The sequence below is a fragment of the Ailuropoda melanoleuca genome, chromosome 2, assembly GCF_002007445.2.
Source record: "Ailuropoda melanoleuca isolate Jingjing chromosome 2, ASM200744v2, whole genome shotgun sequence".
In the NCBI taxonomy this organism is placed as follows: domain Eukaryota; kingdom Metazoa; phylum Chordata; class Mammalia; order Carnivora; family Ursidae; genus Ailuropoda; species Ailuropoda melanoleuca.
In genome coordinates, this window is record NC_048219.1 from 106,694,946 (window position 1) to 106,715,425 (window position 20,480).

The window sequence follows — 20,480 nt, forward strand, 5'->3', positions numbered from 1 at the left end:
CAAGCTGTTTGGACCCAACTACTTCATACATGGTGTTTCTTTGGGCCTCAGGGCCCTGGGGAAAAATAATTGACATACTCAAAGAGCAGTGAGCTGAGAAAGTTTGGGAATCTCTGTTGTGGCCCCTTGTGGCCTGGCCTCACCCCATCTGTCTCTGACATTCCCCTGCTCCCTGCATCCTAGGTCTTGCCAGAGAGCACTGCGTGCTGTTCCCTGCACTCACCATGTATCCTTGCCTCTGGGACTACATGCATGCTCTCCTCTCTGTTGGGAATGGCTCTCTCCTCTCTCCTCTCCTCACTGTACACTCTCAGATCACCTGTATTTGCAACGATCACAGCACCTGTCACATTGTATTGCACCGATTTGCTCACACACTTGCTTTTCCACTAGGCGGTGAGCATCTTGAGAGTGAAGAACAGATCTTGCTCACCTCGGTATACCCAGCATTGGCTGACCAAAGACTAAGGGGTAAGTCTGTTACTGGAAGCTTAGTTGAAAATTCTGCTGGCTAGATGTTGCCTCTTACCCTCTCCTCCACAGACATTCCTATTATTCCCAACCTCCACTGAGTCATCCAGGGGATCACGGACTTCCTTCCCCTGGAAAGCACATCATTTAACACTTAACGTATTAACAAGGTGACTCTCTGTTCCTCTGAGCAAGTCTCTTCCTTCCCCTGGAAAGCACATCATTTAACACTTAACGTATTAACAAGGTGACTCTCTGTTCCTCTGAGCAAGTCTCTTTCTCTCTTGGGTGCTCAGTTGAATTCCTGTGAAGGTGAGTATAAAGACGCTTTACCTGCCCAAAGAGAGGGCAGAGACCAGTTTACCTTTGAAGGTACTCTCATGCTGAGAATCCAGGATTGTACAGTGATTTATGGACTTCATTTCCAGGCCACTGAAGCATAATCTGTGTGCAAGATAAATGGACCAATCAGGTGCAAAAAGAATTTGTTCTTAATTTGAGTGATGAAATTCATTTAGTAAAGGAAGTCCCTTTTAATTGGTATGTCCAGATAATCGAGGACTCTGTTCTTTGTCCTTGGCCCGAATCAGTAGTTATTTTGCATGGGTGTAGGGCAGCCCTGAACCTTCAGTGAGACCCTCCCAGGGTCCAGGTGTATTCCCAAGGCTGACTTTGAACCCAAATAATGAACTTTTCCCTACCTCTCCCATGAGACTTCACTCTAAACCATACCATGGTCTCTGTCATTGCCTTTTTTGATATTTTGGATTGTTTACTCACAAATTTCACTTTTTTTCTGAAATAATCTCTCCTAGACCTTCTACTTCTCTCTTTTTCAGCTTTTAAGCCTTGTCTCACCTGGCTCTTTGCCTAAACTTGTACACATATTTAAGCCTCATCCAAAAAATAAATCCCCTTCCTTGGATCCTGCATGATCCTTTAGCTTTCCCTCCACCCCTTTCACCCAAGCTTCAGAAAAGAGTGCTCTGAGCTTGCTTCAACCAGGGTTGCTAGGATTTAACCTAATCTCCATTTAGAATACACCTTCTTCAGGGCTGACATACCCGAGTCTGTCCATAGCATCTGACCTCATCTGACCTCAGCCTTGTCTGCCTCCCTCTTCTCCGATACTAATGGTTCTCAAACTTCCCTGGGAGGGCTTGTTCAAACAAAGATCTCTGGGATCCACCTGAGAGTTTCTGATTTAGTAAACCTGGTTTGGGGCTCTAGCACATGCATTTCTCACAAGTTCCCTGGAGATGCCAAAGCTGCTGGTCTTCAGGCCACACATTGAGAAACATTACTGGGAATGATTTTGTCTGCTCCCCTACTCCCAGTACCTTGACCCTTAAACATTTGTCAATCTGTTGAGACATTTTTGGTTTTCACGACCTTAGAGGATGGGTGGTACTGGAATCTAGTGGGTAAAGACCAGGGATGATGCTAGATATCCTAAAATGTATAGGACAGCCACATACCTCTCCTCAATAAAGAATTATCTGGCCAAAACGATCAGTGGTATCAAGGAACCCTTGAGAAACCCTCCGCTAGAGACTCTGTCCTAGGCGGGCTGGTGTACGATCATCCCTCTCTGCTTACCCAGTTGGTCCCTATAGTCCTTTGATTCCACTTCCTATATATGTCTTATCTGTCTCTACCTTTTTGTGCCACTATCCCTCCTTATTTCAGACTTCATCACCTTCCATATGGATTACTTACTTCTTAAACAAATTTTTTGACCACAAGGTCATCCCTTCCAAATTGACATGAGCTCTGAGTATGGGACATCCTTAGTTAAAAGCCATCAAAGCCTTCCTTCACTGCCTCTATGAGAAGATGTCAGAACCTTGGAACGTGCTGACTCCTGCCAGCCTCATCAGTCTCCTCTGCCCCACTGCCCCTTCTCTGCACACCATGCTTCTTCCCTGCAAAGTTAAATACAATTGCCCAGAGTGCTGCCTGCTGCTTCATCTCCAGACATGTATTCTGTTCCTTCTAGCTAGAAAGACTCTTTTGCAGTCTCTGCTTGACTAATTCTTTCCCAACTTTTAAGATTCAAGTGCAGCCTCTTCCAAGGAACTTTTTCTGACCTTACTCACTGGCCGAGTTAGGTCTTATATCTGTGCTCATCTATCCCGATATTTATCACACAGAAGGGACAGGATAGGACAGTATTCAGCACTATGACTTTGAGTTGAATTGCCATAACTCGAATCCTAGTTCTGATGCTTACTGGCTGTGTTATCTTGAATAACAGTCTACTTAACTGCATTTCTTTTTCTTTTTCTTTTTTTTTTTTTTGTCTGTAAAACTGGGGTTGATATGGTACCTACCTCATCAGGTTGTTGAATATCAAGTGAGTTAATATACAGGCATACCTCAATTTATTGCAATTCACTTTATTGTGCTTTGCAGATATTATAAATTGAAGGTTTGCAGCAACCCTGTGTCAAGCAAGTCCATTGGTACCATTTTTCCAACAGCATTTGTTCAGTTCATGTCTCTATGTCATATTTTGTTAATTCTTACAATCTTTCAAACAGTTTCATTATTATTACATTTGTTATGGTAATCTGTTATCAGTGGTCTTTGATGTTACTAAGGTAATGTTTTGGGGCACTGTGAACCACACCCATATAATACGATGAACTCAGTGGTAAATGTGTGTGTTCTAACTACTCCATGAACCAGCTGTTCTCGCATCTATCTCCCTCTCCTTAGGCCTCTCTATTCCCTGAAACACAACAACATTGAAATTAGGCCAGTTCATTACCCTGTAATGGCCTCTAAGTGTTCAAGTGAAAGGAAGAGTCACATGTCTCTCATTTTAAATCAAAAGCTAGAAATGATTAAGCTTAGTGAGGAAGTCATGTCAAAAGCTGAGACAGGCCAAAAGTGAGGCCTCTTGTGTCAAACAGTTGGCCAAGTGGTGCATGCAAAGGACAAACTCTTGAAGGAAATGAAAGGTGCTGCTCCAGTGAACAACTGAATGATAAGAAAGCAAAACAGCCTTATTGCTGATATGGAGAAAGTTTTAGTGGTTTGGATAGAAGAGCAAACCTGCCTTAACATTTCCTTAAGCCAAAGCCTAAGCCAGAGCAAGGCCCTAACTCTCTTCAATGCTGTGAAGTCTGAGACAAGTGAGAGTTGGAAACTAGCAGAGGTTGACTCATGAAGTTTAAGGAAAGAAGTCATTTCCATGACATAAAAGGACAAGGTGAAGCAGGAAGGGCTGATGGAGAAGCTACAACACGTTCTCCTGAAGATCTAGCTGAGATAATGAATGAAGTTGGCTACACTGAACAACAGATTTTCAATGTAGATGAAACAGCCTTCTATTGGAAAAGATAGCATCTAGGACTTCATAGCTGGAAAGGAAAAGTCAATGCCTGGCTTCAAAGCTTCAAAGGACAGGCTGACTCCCTTGTTAAGGGCTAATATGACTGGTGACTTTAAGTTGAAGCCAATGCTTATTTACCATTCTGAAAATCCTAGGGTGCCTAAGAACTCTGCTAAATCTACTCTGTTTGTGTTCTATAAATGGAACAACAAAGCCTGGATAACAGCCCATCTGTTTGCTACATGGTTTACTGAATATTTTAAGCCCACTGTTGGTAACTACTACTAAGAAAAAAAAGGTTCCTTTCAAAATATTACTGATCATTGACAATGCACCTGGTCACCCAAGAGCTCTGAGAGATGAACAATGAGATAAATGTGCCTGCTAACACAACATGCATTCTGGGGCCCATGGATCAAAGCATCATTTCAACTTTCAAGTCTTACTATTTAAGAAATGCATTTCATAGGCTATAACTACCATAGATAGCAATTCCTCTGATGGATCTGGGCAAAGTAAATTGAAAACCTGTGGAGAGGATTCACCATTCCAGATGCCATTAAGAACATTTGTGATTCACGGGAAGAGGTTAATTTGTCAGCATTCATAGGAGTTCAGAAGTTGACTCCAACCTCCTGGATGACTTCGAGGGTTCCACACTTCAGTGGAAGAAGTAACTGTGTATGGTGGAAATAGCAAGAGAACTAGAATTAGAAGTGAAGCCTGAAGATGTGATGAATTACTGGAATCTCATGATAAAGCTTGAATGGATGCTGAGTTCTCACGGATGAGCAAAGAAAGTGGTTTCTTGAGATGGAAACTACTCCTGGCGAAGATGCTATGAAGGTTGTTGAAATGACAACAAAAGATTTAGACTATTACATAAACTTAGTTGATAAAGCAGCAGCAGGGTTTGAGAAAATCGACTTCCGTTTTTTAAGTTCTACTGTGCGTAAAACGCTGATGAATAGCATCACATACTACAGAGAAATCATTCACAAGAGCAGGAGTCAATCCATGCAGCAAACTTCATTGTTGCCTTATTTTAAGAAATGGTCACAGCCACCCCAACCTTCAGCATCCACCACCACCCTCATCAGGCAGCAGCCATTAACATCCAAGCAAAGACCCTCCACCAGCAAAAAGATTAGAACTCACTGGAAGCTCAGATGTTGGTTTGTATTTTTTTTTTAGCAATTAAGAGTTTTTTAAATTAATGTATATACATTGTTTTCTTGAACAGTATACTATTGCACACTTAATAGATTACAGTATAGTGTACACACAGCTTTTATATGCACTGGAAAACAAAAAAAAATCACTTGACTCATTTTACTGCAATATTCACTCTCTTGTGGTGTTCTGGCACTGAACCCACTATACCTCAGAGGTTTGCCTGTAGGCATGAGGAATTTAGAACAAGGCTAAGCAATTAATAAACAGTTTTGTAGTGATGGCCATTATTATTATTATTATTATTATTATTAATTTGTCTCTTTACTTCACTGGATGGTAAACTCTGTGAGAATAGCCACATGTCTTTGATTTGAGGCTTTATACCTTGAACAAGGACAATAGTGTCTCTCACTTTCCTCTGTCACCATAATGTAAAGCCAGCAGGAAATAATGAATTTGTGAAAAGTACAGAACAGCCATCAAATGTAAAAGATTTATTTTTCTAACCTACCTTTTTAAAAATGAGTATGGAACAAAGAACACTAGTCTGATCTATGATTATTTACATACTGCTCTTCACAGAAAAGTTGAAGATGTTAAGTGAAAAATAATTTGCTGAGGCTGTGAGAAGCTAGAAGACGAAGGGAACATCTTCATGTTACAAAATCATGCTGGTCAGTGATCAGCATTTTCCAAGGAGTATGTCAAACAGTAATTGTTCCAGGTGATACTAACAAATGTTTTTTGCTTTTAGTTTGGGGTGAGAGAGTGGATCTATGGTCAAATAAATTAGAGAAATACTAGATTAAACAAATCAAAACAAATTTCTTTGTGGGAGGACTTTTTAGAGACTTTCCTAAGCTAATGGGCACCTCCACAAATCTCCAGGAGGGGATCTCAGGTCCATTGAAGGGACAGAATTTCCCAAAGTTATATGACTTCAGAAGCCTTTTCCTTCAAGTGTCCTGGGAAACACGTGTTTCACTGTACACACTTTGAAAACACATAGCGGAAAACATTGATTTGGGCCATCTCTCGTATTTACAGACATGGAAGGTAAGGTACAGAGATACTAAATAACTTGCCCAAATTGACACAGTCAATGTAGAGTCTGAGTCCTGTCTGGACCAGGGTTTTTTCAAACAACCATACTAATGCCATTCTTTCTAAACTTTCAGAAAATAGAGACCTGAGGCTTCTGTTTTTGTTTCAAAGTGATTTTCAACATCAAATTCCAGAATATCAAGAAATTTCAATGCAAGTTTGTTAAAAACATAAATGAAGTGGATTTCTTCCTTTCCCAGTAAGATTTTGAATGATCCTAACTTCTCAGAAGTTCTAAATCCAGTCTCTCTCAAGACCTCTTCTTTCAATGCCTGCAGGTAAGAGGAGCTCAATTAACGTTCATTGAGCATTGAGTCTTCATGATGTCTCCTATCCGTGGAGGATCATCTCCCTCCCCCAAAACAGATTTTCTGCGCTCTTCAAAGGCAGTTTTCATAACATCCCAGGTAACTATTTATACACATTCTCTTTCCAACACTAGATTATAAAATTCTAGAAGAAAAGGTCTTTGTCTCATCCTCCCTATACATTGATATCAAAATTTGATCCCAGGGAAAAAGCTCTTATAACCATTTAAACGTTATTATAAATTAATGTTCACCATTTCTCATCCCATATTAGGCCAGATGGATTAAGTTTATGTTGCAATAACAAACAGCCTCCAAATCTTGGTGATTTACCCAATAAAGGTTCCTCACACATGTTATAGATCTCACATGGGTCAGCAGAGAACTCTGCTCCATGTAATCATTCAAGATCCAGGCTCATGGAAGGCTTGACCAGGAGCCTCCTCAGTCACAATACCGGGAAGAGTGCTGGAGGTCTCACAACCGGGGTCTCCTGTCTTGGCCCAGAAGTGACACAAGCTACTTCTTTCTGCTCAAAGCCTATTGGTTATAACTAGTTAGATGATCTTTCCCAATTGTGGGGGGCAGAGAAGTCTAGTCATTTCATGTGACCAAAAGGAAAGGAAAACCAGATGAGGGTAAACCCTAGAAGTCTCTACCCCACTGTGAGTTTGTCAAAATTAAACTTTATTCCTAATAGTAAAATGAAAGGCATTGTACCCTTTATAAATGCTTAAGGTAAGTTTTGATTGATCAATGGATCGAAAGTTAGAGGCATTTCCAAGAACAGGCAGTGTTGCTTGGAACCCTAGATTCTAGATTCTAGATTGGAATCCCAAACCAATTTTGTCCCTACTCTCTGACTTTGAGCAAGATTGATCATCACTCTGGACCTTAGATTTTTTATCTGTAAAATAAGTGATTGAATGACATTACTTCTAAGGTCCCTTCTTGTTCAAATATTCTAATATTCTATGGTGTAGTAGGGGGCATTCTTCTCCAGGATTACCCTCTTTTTCCCAATGAAAGAGATCTTGTTAACAAAGGCCCAGCCATACTCGGCAGAATTATCGCTTGAACACCAGTTTGTTTTTTGTCCTAAATAAATGGAGAAGCCACTGAGGAGAGAACAGTGTAGAAAGAAAGGATCCAGAAATAGCCTTTCCTTTCAAGCCAGAGTCAAGCAGGAGCCTTGAGCAGACTGGAGACATCCACTTTACTTTGGGGAGATGCCAAAGCTGTCTCTTCAATCAAAGAGGATTTTAAGAGGAGCACAAAAATTCTTTAATGTTCTCTGAGCTACTCTCTGGCCCTTGCCCAGGAAACATTGTTATTGTAACTGAGACGCCAGGACATTTGGCAGTGTTATATTCTTGTTTGGCCCAGTGCAGCTCTTTATTTATTAAAGCCTCGGGTCTCTTCAGGCCATGGTTCAGTGTATTAACTTATGTAGTTTGCCTCCCTAGAGAAAAGACCAATTTTAATACCCTCAGCTTCGTTATGACCCAGTTCATTGCTGAGATATTAACCCTGACTTTTTTTCTTTCCTCTCCTTTCTTATTAGGTCTGTAAAAGGAATGTGGGGCCCACTCTAGGCAGAAGTCAAAATCCAACACCTCACCCCTCCCTGTGCAAGTGCCTCTCCCTTGCTTCACTGTCCCAGTATGAATTGGACTCTCAGTTTAATTTAGTCAGTTGTAAGTTAACAAACCTGATATTTCTCGAGTGCTAAATATATGCAAGCCAAATATTAGCATGAATTAAATAAGATTCAGTCTCTGCCTTCAAGGGCCTAGGAATGGACAGGCAGTCCCTACAGTAGTTCAACTTATGATTTTTGACTTCGGATGGTGTGAGATTAAAAAGAATTCAGTAAAAACTGTGCTTTGAATTTTGAATTTTTATCTTATCCTGGCTAGCAGTATATGGTATGATACTCTCTTATGATACCGCAGCTCCCAGTCAGCCATGTGATCAGGAAGGCAAACAACCAATGCACTTAAAACCATTCTGTACCATGCAACCATTCTGTTTTTCACTTTCAATACAGTATTCAATCAATTACATAAGATAGACAACACTTCATTATAAAATAGCTTTTTGTTAAATGATTTTGCCCAACTATAGGCTAATATAAATGTTCGGAGCACATTTAAGGTAGGCTAAACTAAGCTATGATGTTTGGTAGTTGAGGTGTATTAAATGCATTTCGACTTATGACATTTTCAATTTAGGGTGGGTTTATCAGGACGTAACCCCATCATAAATCAAGGAAGATCTGTAGTGGGGAGCCATACTTGAAGACAAACTTCTCCAGGAGAATGTGGCAGGTGCAGAACTAGAGGTCAGTAAAAGAGGAGAGATGTGGAGGAGGGAGTGGGCAGCCTTGCCCAACGGGCACAAGTGGGGCAGATTTCTAGAAAAGGTACCTGACTTGGGTCCTGAAAGATAGGTAAGAATTTACCAGATGTGGATGAGTGTATGCCCCGGCCTGGGACAAAGTATGATGCGGTAAAATAACATTCTATGTTTGAAGAACTTCAAATAACTTCAAGTGGCTCAAGCATGAATTCACTCAAGCATGAGTGAGAAGAAGTGTAGAGGTGAGAAAGGGGGCGGATCATGGTGGACCTTGTTCTTTGAAAGTAATTTGGGAAAAAACGGGAAGCCATTGTCCTTCCCAAAAGTGTTTGGAGAATGGGTTCCCAAAGACCAAAATGTCTTCTGTGCCCCTAAAATAAATGATGTCAAGAAGAGTCCCAACAGAAAACAACACTCTCATGCTGTGTGTTTATTTACAAAGGGACCATTGAGAGAGGCAGGGGTATAGAACAGCTGCAGGGGATGTCCAGTGTCCAGGGGTCCAGTGGCAAAGGAGCTGTCATCACCATCAGGATGAAGGGATGAGGGAAGGTGTAGGTGCTGGAACTCGGAAGAGGAGTATTTTGTAGAAGAAAGATGTATAGAGAACAACCAGGAGAAGAGGTTCCCCAACTACCATCTCCCTTCTCCCTCCAGTCTTCTGCCAAGTCTTCCCTGTCAGCCCTAACTGAACCAGAAGCCAGAGACTGTTGATGTAGCCAGAATCTATTTTACAAGGTGTGGAAGACAAAATACACCAGACAATTAAAGGGATGATATTATCCAGACTATTGCAATAGATAAAGCATTCATTAATGAGCAATGGCTCAAATAACAGAAAGGGAGTCTGGGTTTTGTAGAGGCAAGTAAATAACGGAATCGTGAAGAAGAGTGGAGGTGGTTCTTACCTATATGAAATGGGAAAGGGTGATTTTTTGTGGTCAGTCTATTTCCCTGAACACAAAAGTGTGGGGGAATTTCTTAATGGTCACTGTTTTGGGGGCACATAGGACTCAGATGAAGTTCAACGCCCATCAATTCCCCTGCCATTTAAGATGAATGAGTATTATTCATTCCCAAACATCTCAGAAACATTCATAAACCTCCTGGGTGAGGCAAAGCAAAATCTAAGACGTAGTCTCTCAAGGACTGTTGTTGGCATTGTTCCTATAAAATCAGTTGAACCATCTGTTGTTGAGCGGTGCTGGCAAAAATCAGGTTTTTTGAAGTCCTGGATATAAGGCATCTTATATGAAAAAAGAGAAATATTACTATAGAAGGTTGTGTTAAATAGTCAGGACTTGAGCCTTGAGGGTAACCAGTCTGGTGGAATCCAGGTCAGTGGAGGAAAATCTTTCAGTTATGCAACACCACTCATTGGGTTTCCTAAAGCTAGAATGTCAATGCTCTGGTGATGTGCATGGCATTGTTTACCTCTCATATAAGGACATGCATGACCTGAACATTTCACTAGACTTGCTTCCTCAGGGGTCTCAACATCAGCTTGCCCAGGAAAAAATCTGGCCCATGCGTGGTCTGCTGCCTCAATGAATCCTTCAAGGTTTATGTCAAGTCATTGGAAGTTGACTCTCAGAGCTTCTTCCAAGGGCCAGAGCAAAGCAACTTAGAGTTCCAATAGACAGGAATCTGGGCGGTCAGGTTTTAGTTCTCCATGACACCAGCTCAGTGGGGAGGGAGAAAAACTGGAAAACTTTGTGTGGAGTGTTGTAGCTAGATGCTGAAGGAAACTGAAAGAATTGAAGATTTGGTATTATTGGCAATGTGGACAAAGCAACAGGATCCAATCCAATTTGCAGGTAGATGCCACAAGTGGTTTTTCCGAGGGTTGGGGAAAGAAGAACATCAATTCAATATCTACCACGTATGACAGAGTTTGTGTATCAATCAGTTTTCGGCACTTGACATAGAAGCACAAAATAGCTCAAAGGCAATGAAAAACAGGGCCAGAATCTAATAACTGGGAAAAAAGTGCTCTGGGCAATGCGCAGTTTTCCGCTGACACAAAATCCCTCTTTACGGTCACCCTCCTCTTGATCAAAAAGAATCTCAAAGAAAAATTATTCTTGATCCCCAAATAAGGATAGTCTCCTCAGATTTGACCAGATGATTTACATAGATGCGGCAAGAATGGTAATTTACCATTATGTGGGTCTTCTTAAGTTTGCTTTTCTTTCTTTTTTTTTTTATGTTTTTAAATTATATTATGTTAGTCACCATACAGTACATCCCTGGTTTTTGATGTAAAGTTCCATGATTCATTAGTTGCGTATAACACCCGGTGCACCANACACCCAGTGCACCATGCAATACGTGGCCCTCCTTACTACCCATCACCAGTCTATCCCATTCCCCCACCCCCCTCCCCTCTGAAGCCCTCAGTTTGTTTCTAAGTTTGCTTTTCTGGAAGTTTTTAAAAAGAATCTCAGATTGGACTTTTAAAATCCTTGGAAGCTAGGAAGTCAAGCCAAGAACTCACCTGCAGTACCTACAGATTTCAGTAAAATCCACTCTTCTTAGGGTTCCAGAAAAAATCCTGGTTTTCCTGAGCCTCCCACATATGTGACTTTTCTTACTTACCTGTCACACTAGAAACTCTAGCGTTAGGCAAATACAAGGACAGTTCTTTCAAAGGGGCTCTGTAAACATTGGCTCCATAAAGTCAACCTTTGTTTCTTAAAAGTGTTTGGTCATATCTGATTAAATGGATGTTACTCTCAAATATGTCATTCCAAGTAAGGCCATGTTTGCATAACTAATGTTTCCAATTGTCTTGCTAGCATGGAAGACTGGTAATTATTGAACATATTCAAATCAGTATATTGCCATAAAAAAAGAACATTTAATAGTTTCTGAATTCTGGAGAGGTCAGACAGGGAGAAAAGCATAAACATGTTATTTCTGTGCATAAAAGCATAATCTGTTAAGTTGTTATGAGTTATAGTCAGCTTAAGAGAAAAGACAATTTAGGGGTTCTTTATGTACAGAAAATAGGATATTAAAATATGAACAATACTCCTAACACAAGCCACGTTCATCCTTCATCATTCAGTCCTATATAATTAATTCTTTTTCCACTGTAACTTGGATTAGTAATCTCAGGAACCCATCTGCTTTTTGACTAATGTCCTGGAAATTCTGACTCAGTCCATTTGTCTCTACATTGTTTAAGTGAGGCTTTCAGAAGCCTGTGCCCAAAAGTCCCTGGCAAAATCCCTTTCCACAGGGCTCTGAAACAGTTTCCTGTTGAAGAAAACCATTCAGGTACAGGCGAGACCACTCATGGAAGGATCAGAGTAAAGCAAAACATATCTGTAGGTGACAAAAGACTCAAAATGACTCTAGTTATTTTATTACTGACCATGCTCAAAAGTGAAAGGTCTGGGGGCACATGGCTGGCTCAGTCGGTAGAATGCAACTCTTGACCTCAGGGTCCTGAGTTTGAGCCCCACGTTGGGCATGGAGCTTACTTAAAAACACCATTCAAAAGTGAAAGATCTGATGCAAGTTCATTAGGAGAATAATGTAGCTAAAAAGCAAATTGGGATGTTTCTGTGGTGTACAAAACAAAGTCAATCCAAGACAAATTTTAGGTAAAGTATCTATAAACATAATGAAAAGTCTTATTTTCAAAGAACAGTAGATATTGCATCTAACTTTTAAAAATGGATGAACATAATCTTTACAGAGAAAAATATCTTCAGATATAACACAGAATAACCCTGAGACATAATATACAATGGGCATTAAGCACATAATTAGAATATACCGGGAATATATTGATAGTATCAAGTAAAGAGATTCAGTAAGTCTGAAGTAGGTCCTAAGTATCTGTGTATCAATAGAATTCAGTAGGTCAGTAATGTGAATCCTCACTTGAAAACCAGTGACCTGGATGCTAGATCCAAATTAAAGAAGTAAAGTTGTTATGAAATTAACATTTAAAAAATAAATTATGACTAATAACACTACACTGTTTTTGTCTAATATTATGCAAGTAGCACACGGACTTTCAGTAATCGAACCATATCAAGGACAGGGAGGGCACTGACAATTCTCCAGGAGCTTCCCATATAGCATATCATTTCTAAATATTTATATTAGTAACATTTTACGCATATGGATTTAACCTAGGGAAGGTTAGGTATCTTTTCTGATTTGACAACATTTTCCATGCAACTCATTAATGGTAACATATCAAATAAACCTAATTATTCCCGGCACCTCTCTTTTTATCAGGGAAAAAAACAAACCGCTTGTGATTTTCTGGGGACCCTCTGGGAAATCTTAAAGATGGACTTAAGAGTAAAAGAGACCATTTAGGATTCAAATAAGGGAAGGCAAAATACCAAAAATTGTCGGGAGGATTTGAAAACTGGTTAAGATTAGATCCTGCATTACTGAGAATAATGCTTGGCCACCAACACAATCAAAAGGACAGTAACAGAATCAAAAAGTAAACATAGGAGATACCATGATGATAAAGAACCTTAACTTAGCCCTGTCAAAAGTGAAAGGCTTTGTTCTCTTAAATAATCACAGACATGACAAAGTCAACATAAAGCACAGGAAATTATTCTTATAATACACAGAATCTTTGTTCTCTGGACAGATGACACAAAAGGTATGAGTTAACTTTTGCAAACTCTTATCAGGAGTAGACCAATAATCTCAGAAACTTTTTTCATCTTAATCGAGAAAAAACCAAATTCTAGTTTCCATCAGTACAATTGATGCTAGAGCTTTTTTTAAAAAAAAAAAAATCTTGCAGATAAATCATAAACCTTAGCCAGCTTTGAAAATGGCAAGTAAAATTGCCTTTCTGCAAACTCGCTCTAACTTTTATACCCATTCAGATTTGCCCTAACCTTTCCTATTTTTCATTCTTAAAGAACCAGTTATTTTATTTTAGGACAAAACTGCTGTCTCTCTTCTCTCTCTCTCTCTCTCCCTCTCTTTAACAAAACACATCCCCTTTCATACAATTTCTCAAAGTGACAAAAAATAAACAAATTTATTGACAGACTCAAAGATACAGCCTCTCTGCATCCTATGGGAACCTTAGGAATATCCAATTCACGGTAAGTGTCTATTTATCTCTAAGTCAATCAGAATAGAGCTCTTTTTAAGAGATTTTATAATCTAATTTGTAATACCATCTGAATATAGGAATGTATTATAAAATCACAGACACATATGCATATGGATACAGATAGTTTATAGATTCAATTTTAAAATTTCACATAAACACAGAAATACAAAACTCACTGCTTCATATCAAAGAGCTGTTCTCTTTTCTTTGGGTATAAATTCTTAATTGATTTGAGCTAAAAACAGACAAATTGATAAACAGAAAGGAGTAACAAGATGGATTATCTGTCATCTCTCACCCATCAGAGACAAGATCTCTATAAACCATCGATCCATTTGCAGAAATCACAAATGGTCAGATCCTAAAACCACGAGAAGCTGGCATTAGAAATCACCAAGTACAGGTGTCCCCCACTTCCTGAAAGTCGGTGGTACTCCACATCACTTTTAGGAAAGACCTACGTTAGAACAGTACTGGCTTTTTCCACAAAAGTGAAAATCCTCTTCAGGTTTCTTCCCATTAGTAAAAACAGGTACTAATGTTAAGTCTTTCGTAAAAGCAAAGTGGCATAACTCAAACTTTTTTTGGAAAGTGGCCATCTTCTTTGTTTTATGCCACTTCTGTTTACAAAACTTTTCATAGGAACACTCTACTTTCAAATGGTGGGGGAAACCCATACTCTAAAAGGATCAAAATCAACTTCTTACAGTACCATCAATGGACAAGAGTCTGGAACACAGGACCAGGAGTCAGACGTACCAATGGGTCCCCCAGTCATCAGTCAGGAATGGAGCACAGAGTGTCAACACGGGGGTCTGGTTACTTGAGTGGAGTAAATGAGAATCTGAAGGAGAAGCCCAAACCTAGGAGCCAAGGCACCAAACTGTCAAAGACAGAATGCACCAGACGATGGAGGAGATGAGTTTCTTCAGGCTTTTGCAATAAGCAGAAAAATCTGTTAATGAGGAATCCCAAAGAAAAGGCAGAAGATCTAGGGTTTTATAGAACCAGTTAAGTAAAGGAATTGTGAGGGGCAGTGGAGGTGGCTATGATGATCTAAGTTATATTGGGAGGGGAGGGATTCTTAGCCTTTAGCTCTTTTCTGAAACACAAAAGGGTGAGGCATCTCAGGAAACAACAGGATAGGAGGCTTTCTTAACCCTTGCTGTTTTCCTGGCAAACCTGGCTCAGGTAGAGTTTAACTGTAGTGAGGGCTTATCAAGGAAATGCATGTAAGCTATGACTATGACGGTTATTTGGGGGCTTTGACTTTGGTATCGCACCCCAATGATCATTGTAATCCATTGTAAGATGCATCATTCGATGTTGTTTTGCTGTATATAAGTCAAACACTAATGTTTAAAGGTGATTTATCTTTTGAAACAGAACTTCAGACCGAGTCCGTGGCATTCCTGCTTATGTGATAGACCCTTTGTGCAAAAGCCTCTGGCGACGTGCTGCGGCTTCAAGGCCCCAAGAGTTAAGTGGGAAAGGTAAGGCTGGAGACACAGCCAAGGACGGGGTGAGGAGGGCCCTTTGGGAGAACCTAGTTGACGGAATTAGGGGTGAGATGCTGTCTGGCGGAGAGCCTGAGCCTTGGGGCCAAACTCTTGGTTTGGACTCAGATGTTACTTCTTACTGCCTCTGTGATCTTGAGCAAGTTACTTAACCTCAGTTTTCTTCCATTGTAAAATGATACTCAGAGCATCTGCTTCCAAGGAATTTTGTGATTTAATACAAATAAAGCACCCGGGATCGTGTCTGCAATGTGGAATTAGCTATGCCGACTGCTAGAACTTTGATTGCTGTTGTCACGCTTTTCTACTTTCCTTGGCTAAGTGTTGCTCTCTGGAGCGCTGGCAGCACGATGCAGATGCTCCCGTCCAGGAGTGGCTCCTTGGCCCCGGTTGGGTTGGATTTAGGGCTGTAGGGGTGGTGAAGGGCTATACTCGGTGATTGCATCTGCTTAGCTTTTTAGGCAACAGTGACTGAGGTTTTGGAGGGTGGGGTGTGGGTTAAGTCCTGCCAATGCCACCTTTTTTGGTGAAGCAAAGCTTGACTAAAGGTTTGCCCTGTCTGGCTCCAGGAAGGTCCCCTTTCCATCAGTATCAACCCAGTGCCCCTGTGTAAACTTCTGCTACAGTGAAAGTGGGAAATTCAAGTGAAATGGGCAGGAGGAAGCACCCAGGTCCTAAATATGTCTGAGGTTTGGAAGGCACAGAAAGTCATGACGCAAAAGCAAAACGTTTAATAGGTTTATCAAAATACGTAGTGTGTTTCATCAAAATATGGAAATCCAAAGAAAAGCAGCCTCTCAGCCTTCTCATAAAGATGGACCCACAAAAGGAGATTTTAGGATTCTTGTCTGAGACGAAGATTGTTCCAAACTACATTAGCAATGCCAGCTTGATTTGCTTCTAGTTGCCAGCCCCAAGGGAGCTGGAGAATTATTCTGGAGCATGAGGTTTCTCAGATTGCTGTGCAAGTGCCTGCTGGCTGTAGACAAGGGCCTCTAGCGTGGTTCAAAGCCCATTCCGTCCCCCATTTCACTCAAGAATGGCACTGCCGGGCCGTGGAGCCTGGACTGAGAGAGGGTCAACAGGGATCATCGCTATCTTTTGAAGTCCTGCAAGCAAAATACCCATCCTATTCTTTCCCTGTTACTGACAGAAATTGCAAATTGTAGCCAGAAACATTAGGGTGAACTAGCCACACACACACACACACACACACACACACACACACACACACACGCCCTGCCCCCAGCTCCTGCAGCTGCATGAAGGACAAAGAGAAACACAGAAACTGAACGCCCACAGCAGAAATGTCCATAGAAAAATGCCCATTTCCAAATTAATTTGGGTAGCATCACCATTTGCTGCCGTGTCAAGCCTTGCTTCCAGGGGCAGAAATGTTTTACACAAATAGATTGTTAGTCCTGCAGGGAGTTGAAGTTTACTCCATCACTCTGAGAGCCATGGTTTCACAGCATTTGACCATGACCCAGTGTAAGAAATACACTTTCTATTATGACCCAATGCACACATCCATAACTGAAGCAAGATTTCTGTGATATAAAAACTCCCACCATGGCTCATTGCTAGCTATCAACCTGATGTCACCAAGCCACCGAACATGGAGCTGGGAAGAGATGTGCACAGTCAGCGGTCAGCACACAACTGCCACACGCCTACAACGGCAACAGCATCACTGGGGACAGGACTGCAGCAACTAGTGTTGCAGAAAACCATCATGAAAACCTTTCGAATTTGCAAAATTTGTAAAACAAAGAAAAGCATCAATGAGAAATATCTGAAGGTGTTCTTTACAGAATTTTCTGGTCTTTGGAAGGCTTTTTCAGGAAGGCTGCAGAACTCCCTCATTATTGAAACTTCTGTTCAGGATGTTCCAAGAAAGATGATCCCTCTATTGTAAATCATTGCCTTCTCCAATTTTTCTCTGGTCCCACTTTGCTTCAGCCCAGACATTTTCTTTGGAAGCAGTTTTAACAAAGCCCTAAAAAAATAAGTTTAATACACTATAAAATGAAGAGTGTGTGTGTGTTCAAATTCACATGACTCTGGGAGTTCTGAACAATTGTGGCCATTGGTAGTTTTTCCTTAGGCCTTAAAATTATTGTGCAAATAAAAGAATGATATTGCCGCTTAGTAAACCACCCTAAAACTCAGTGGCATTCAAGAATAAGCATTCATTTCTCACACCTGAGGGTGAGCTGTGGAGACTGTCTGCCCTTCCCTGGGCTTACTCTTCTGTTTGTGGAGCAGCTGGGGGCTCCACTCTAAGCTAGGCTTGGGAGGAGCAGCTTTTCTCCATATGTCCCTCATCTACCTTATGGGATCACTGGACTGGACTGATAGAAACACTTCTTCTCATGGCAATGGCAATGGCTCAAGAGACGGGAGGAAATTTGAAACCCTTTGAAGGCATCACTTTTGCCTCTTATCTATTGGCCGAATCAAGTCACAGGGTGAAGCCCAGCGTTCAAGGGTGAGGAGGACACTGCACCCATAGAGAGAGGGTGCTACAAAATGACATGCCAAGGGGCATGGTTCCAAGGAGAGGTGAAGAATTAGGGCCTGAGGTAAGCTGAATAATGCATGTCAAAGATGTCACATCTTAGTCTCTGGAACCTGCGAATATTACCTTATATGGCAAAAGGGACTTTGCAGATGTGATTGAAGTAAGGGTTTTAAGATGGAAAGAAGATCTTGGATTTTGGGGTAGGTCCAATGTAACCAACGGGTCCTTCCAAGAGAAAAGCGGACGAGAATTAAAAGAAGGATATGGGAAGCAGAAGGAGAAAAGGTGATGCGATGCTGTTGCAGAAAAATAAGAATCAGACTGGCGAGAGGATTTTTTTATGTCAGCGGATCCAGATGAACTCCCGCTCCAAATTCTGGGCCCCAGGCAATGGGGTTAGAGGGCTTTTATAGGGGACTGCAGGCAGTCAGGTTCCAAGGGCTACGCTGCCTGCTGGTAGGTGGGTTTGAACTGGGGGAGTGGGGACTGCTTTAGGCGAGAACAGTAGTGCAGGGAGCCTGTGGTGGGAAGCCTGTTTACAGAAACAGAAACAGCTGGCTATCTCTTGCTCCCAGTAGGGCTTCTGGTTCTCTCTAGCTTATTGTTAATAACTTCCATCTTTTGGGGCCTCCTGGCCTGAGCCTGCTCTGGGCAGTTTCCCTCTTCATTCCCTGCTTTTGATGCCTTTTCTAACTTAGAATGGGCATCGACCATGACCATTGGGTTTCTTGCTGGTCTAGAGATCTGTATCGAGTTACCAGGAGTGGATTTTACCGAACAGGCTCACTATATCTACATAGGCTGTGGCTAGAGCGATTTTCTATGTCCAATTCTAGTCACCTGGGGCTGACTCAGCTAAACCAACAGAGAACACTGGGGTCACATGTACCACTATTATTACTGGTATAGGATGGCACTGGGACTTTAGTGTCCCAGTGGTCTCCGTTGAGTTCCTCAAGCTTCCACCGAGCTTTGACCAGTCGGCCTCCAGGTTTGCGACTAGAGCAAGGTTGTGGACTCCTTAACCGGGGGAGCCGCAGGTTTCCTTAAGGCATCAAGTTGGGTCGGAGGCCCTCTTGGCGGCCGTGGGCTGCTGGGTGGTCTTCTGGATCTTTAACTTGAGGGGGTCAGTCAGGTCCCAAGCTGTCTGCCAATCATCAGGGTCTGCGGGGGCCCTTGCCTTCTTTACTCGGGAACAATGGATCCAGGGAGTGATACCTGCAACTTTAACAGCAGTGGGAGTTGCCAGTATTACTAGATAGGGCCCATCCAAGTGAGTTGGAGCGGCTCCTTCTTCCAGTCTTTTACCCATATCATGTCCCCCAGTTGGTGGGGATGGGTCCAGTTACTCTTAGGGATAGGGGTCCTTTCTAAAGCTTCTTGGGAGTTGTGCCTTAGAGTTTTTCCTGGGGCTTGGAGATGGCAGGACACTTCTAAGTCTTTAATCTGTTTGAGGTCTCCTCCAAGCCTTCTTATTGGGGGGGTGGCCTGCCATAGAGCCTTTGAGGTGAATTATAGCTAGGCAGGTGTACAGCCTTAAGAAGAGTGAGGCTTTGGCAATTGCCAAGCATGAGTGAACTCTATAGCATACCCAGATTTTTATTCCCCTTTTCATAAAACTATTGTCATCAGTAACCCAACTTTACCTGTATTTTGGTGGGGGGTCTTTTAAATCTGGTCGACTAGCACATACAAGATCAATAACCTATGAACAGCTATGCTCTATAGAAGTACGACGGCCAGATCCAAGCATGAGGGTAGCTGGGCTTAAAGTTTGACAAGTTTTAAGCATTATCTATAAGCATTGCCTGGTATTTAATACATCTGACTCCCATAATCTATTGGGGACTTTGGTGTCTAAGACACTCCGGACCTGATGTGAAGTCATTCCAGTGAGGGACTGTCCCATAGTGAGCTTTGAGGCTCTTTTTACCAGGAGGGCTGTTATGTGCTTGGCTAAAGCCTTTGTTTACAATTACACCTCAATAGGATAAATAAGACTATGAGGGATGAAATCCATCAAGAATCCCTTCAAGGTCTAGCCTTAACAATATCCTAATTATAAGGAATCACTGGCAAGTGGGAGAAGACTTGTCAAGATAAAGGCATCCCCAAGTACATCATCCAATCCAATCATAAAGAAAGTGGGGTCATCCATTATTTCCACAAGCCCATAGTTAACCCTATTGAATGGGGTATGCTTTGGCTTTTATGGAGTGATTTCATTGTCCCAGCCACATAGAATTGGTCAAGGTACTAGTTGAGTTATATAATTATTGGGGAATCAATCCCATTTTCCAGTTGTTTAAATAATCATATGCTCACGGGGTCCTGTTACTATCCCCATAGAATAAAAAGCACAAAGATTGTCTATATGAGCCATTGTGCAATTTTCTCTGAAGTTTACCTCAAGTTGTCTAGCTTAGGTAAACATCATTCAAAGACAATCAGAACTAGAATTTAACATCTACAAAGGCATGTTGTTGAAACATAATTTCCCTATAATAACCCTCATTTCCAGAGATAGCCAAATAAGACTACTTTTTTTTGGAAAACAAGTCCAGTTTTA

The 20,480-nt window shown here is 41.4% G+C and overlaps 1 long non-coding RNA gene across 1 annotated transcript in view; it reads right to left on the bottom strand.

Moving 5' to 3' along the window:
• The window catches only part of LOC117801062, a 37,638-nt gene that overhangs the window by 11,694 nt on the left and 5,464 nt on the right, over positions 1 to 20,480 (bottom strand). The window contains exon 2 of the long non-coding RNA XR_004623444.1: positions 836 to 915. This is a non-coding gene — a long non-coding RNA (uncharacterized LOC117801062). The remainder of the gene's footprint in view (positions 1 to 835; positions 916 to 20,480) is intronic.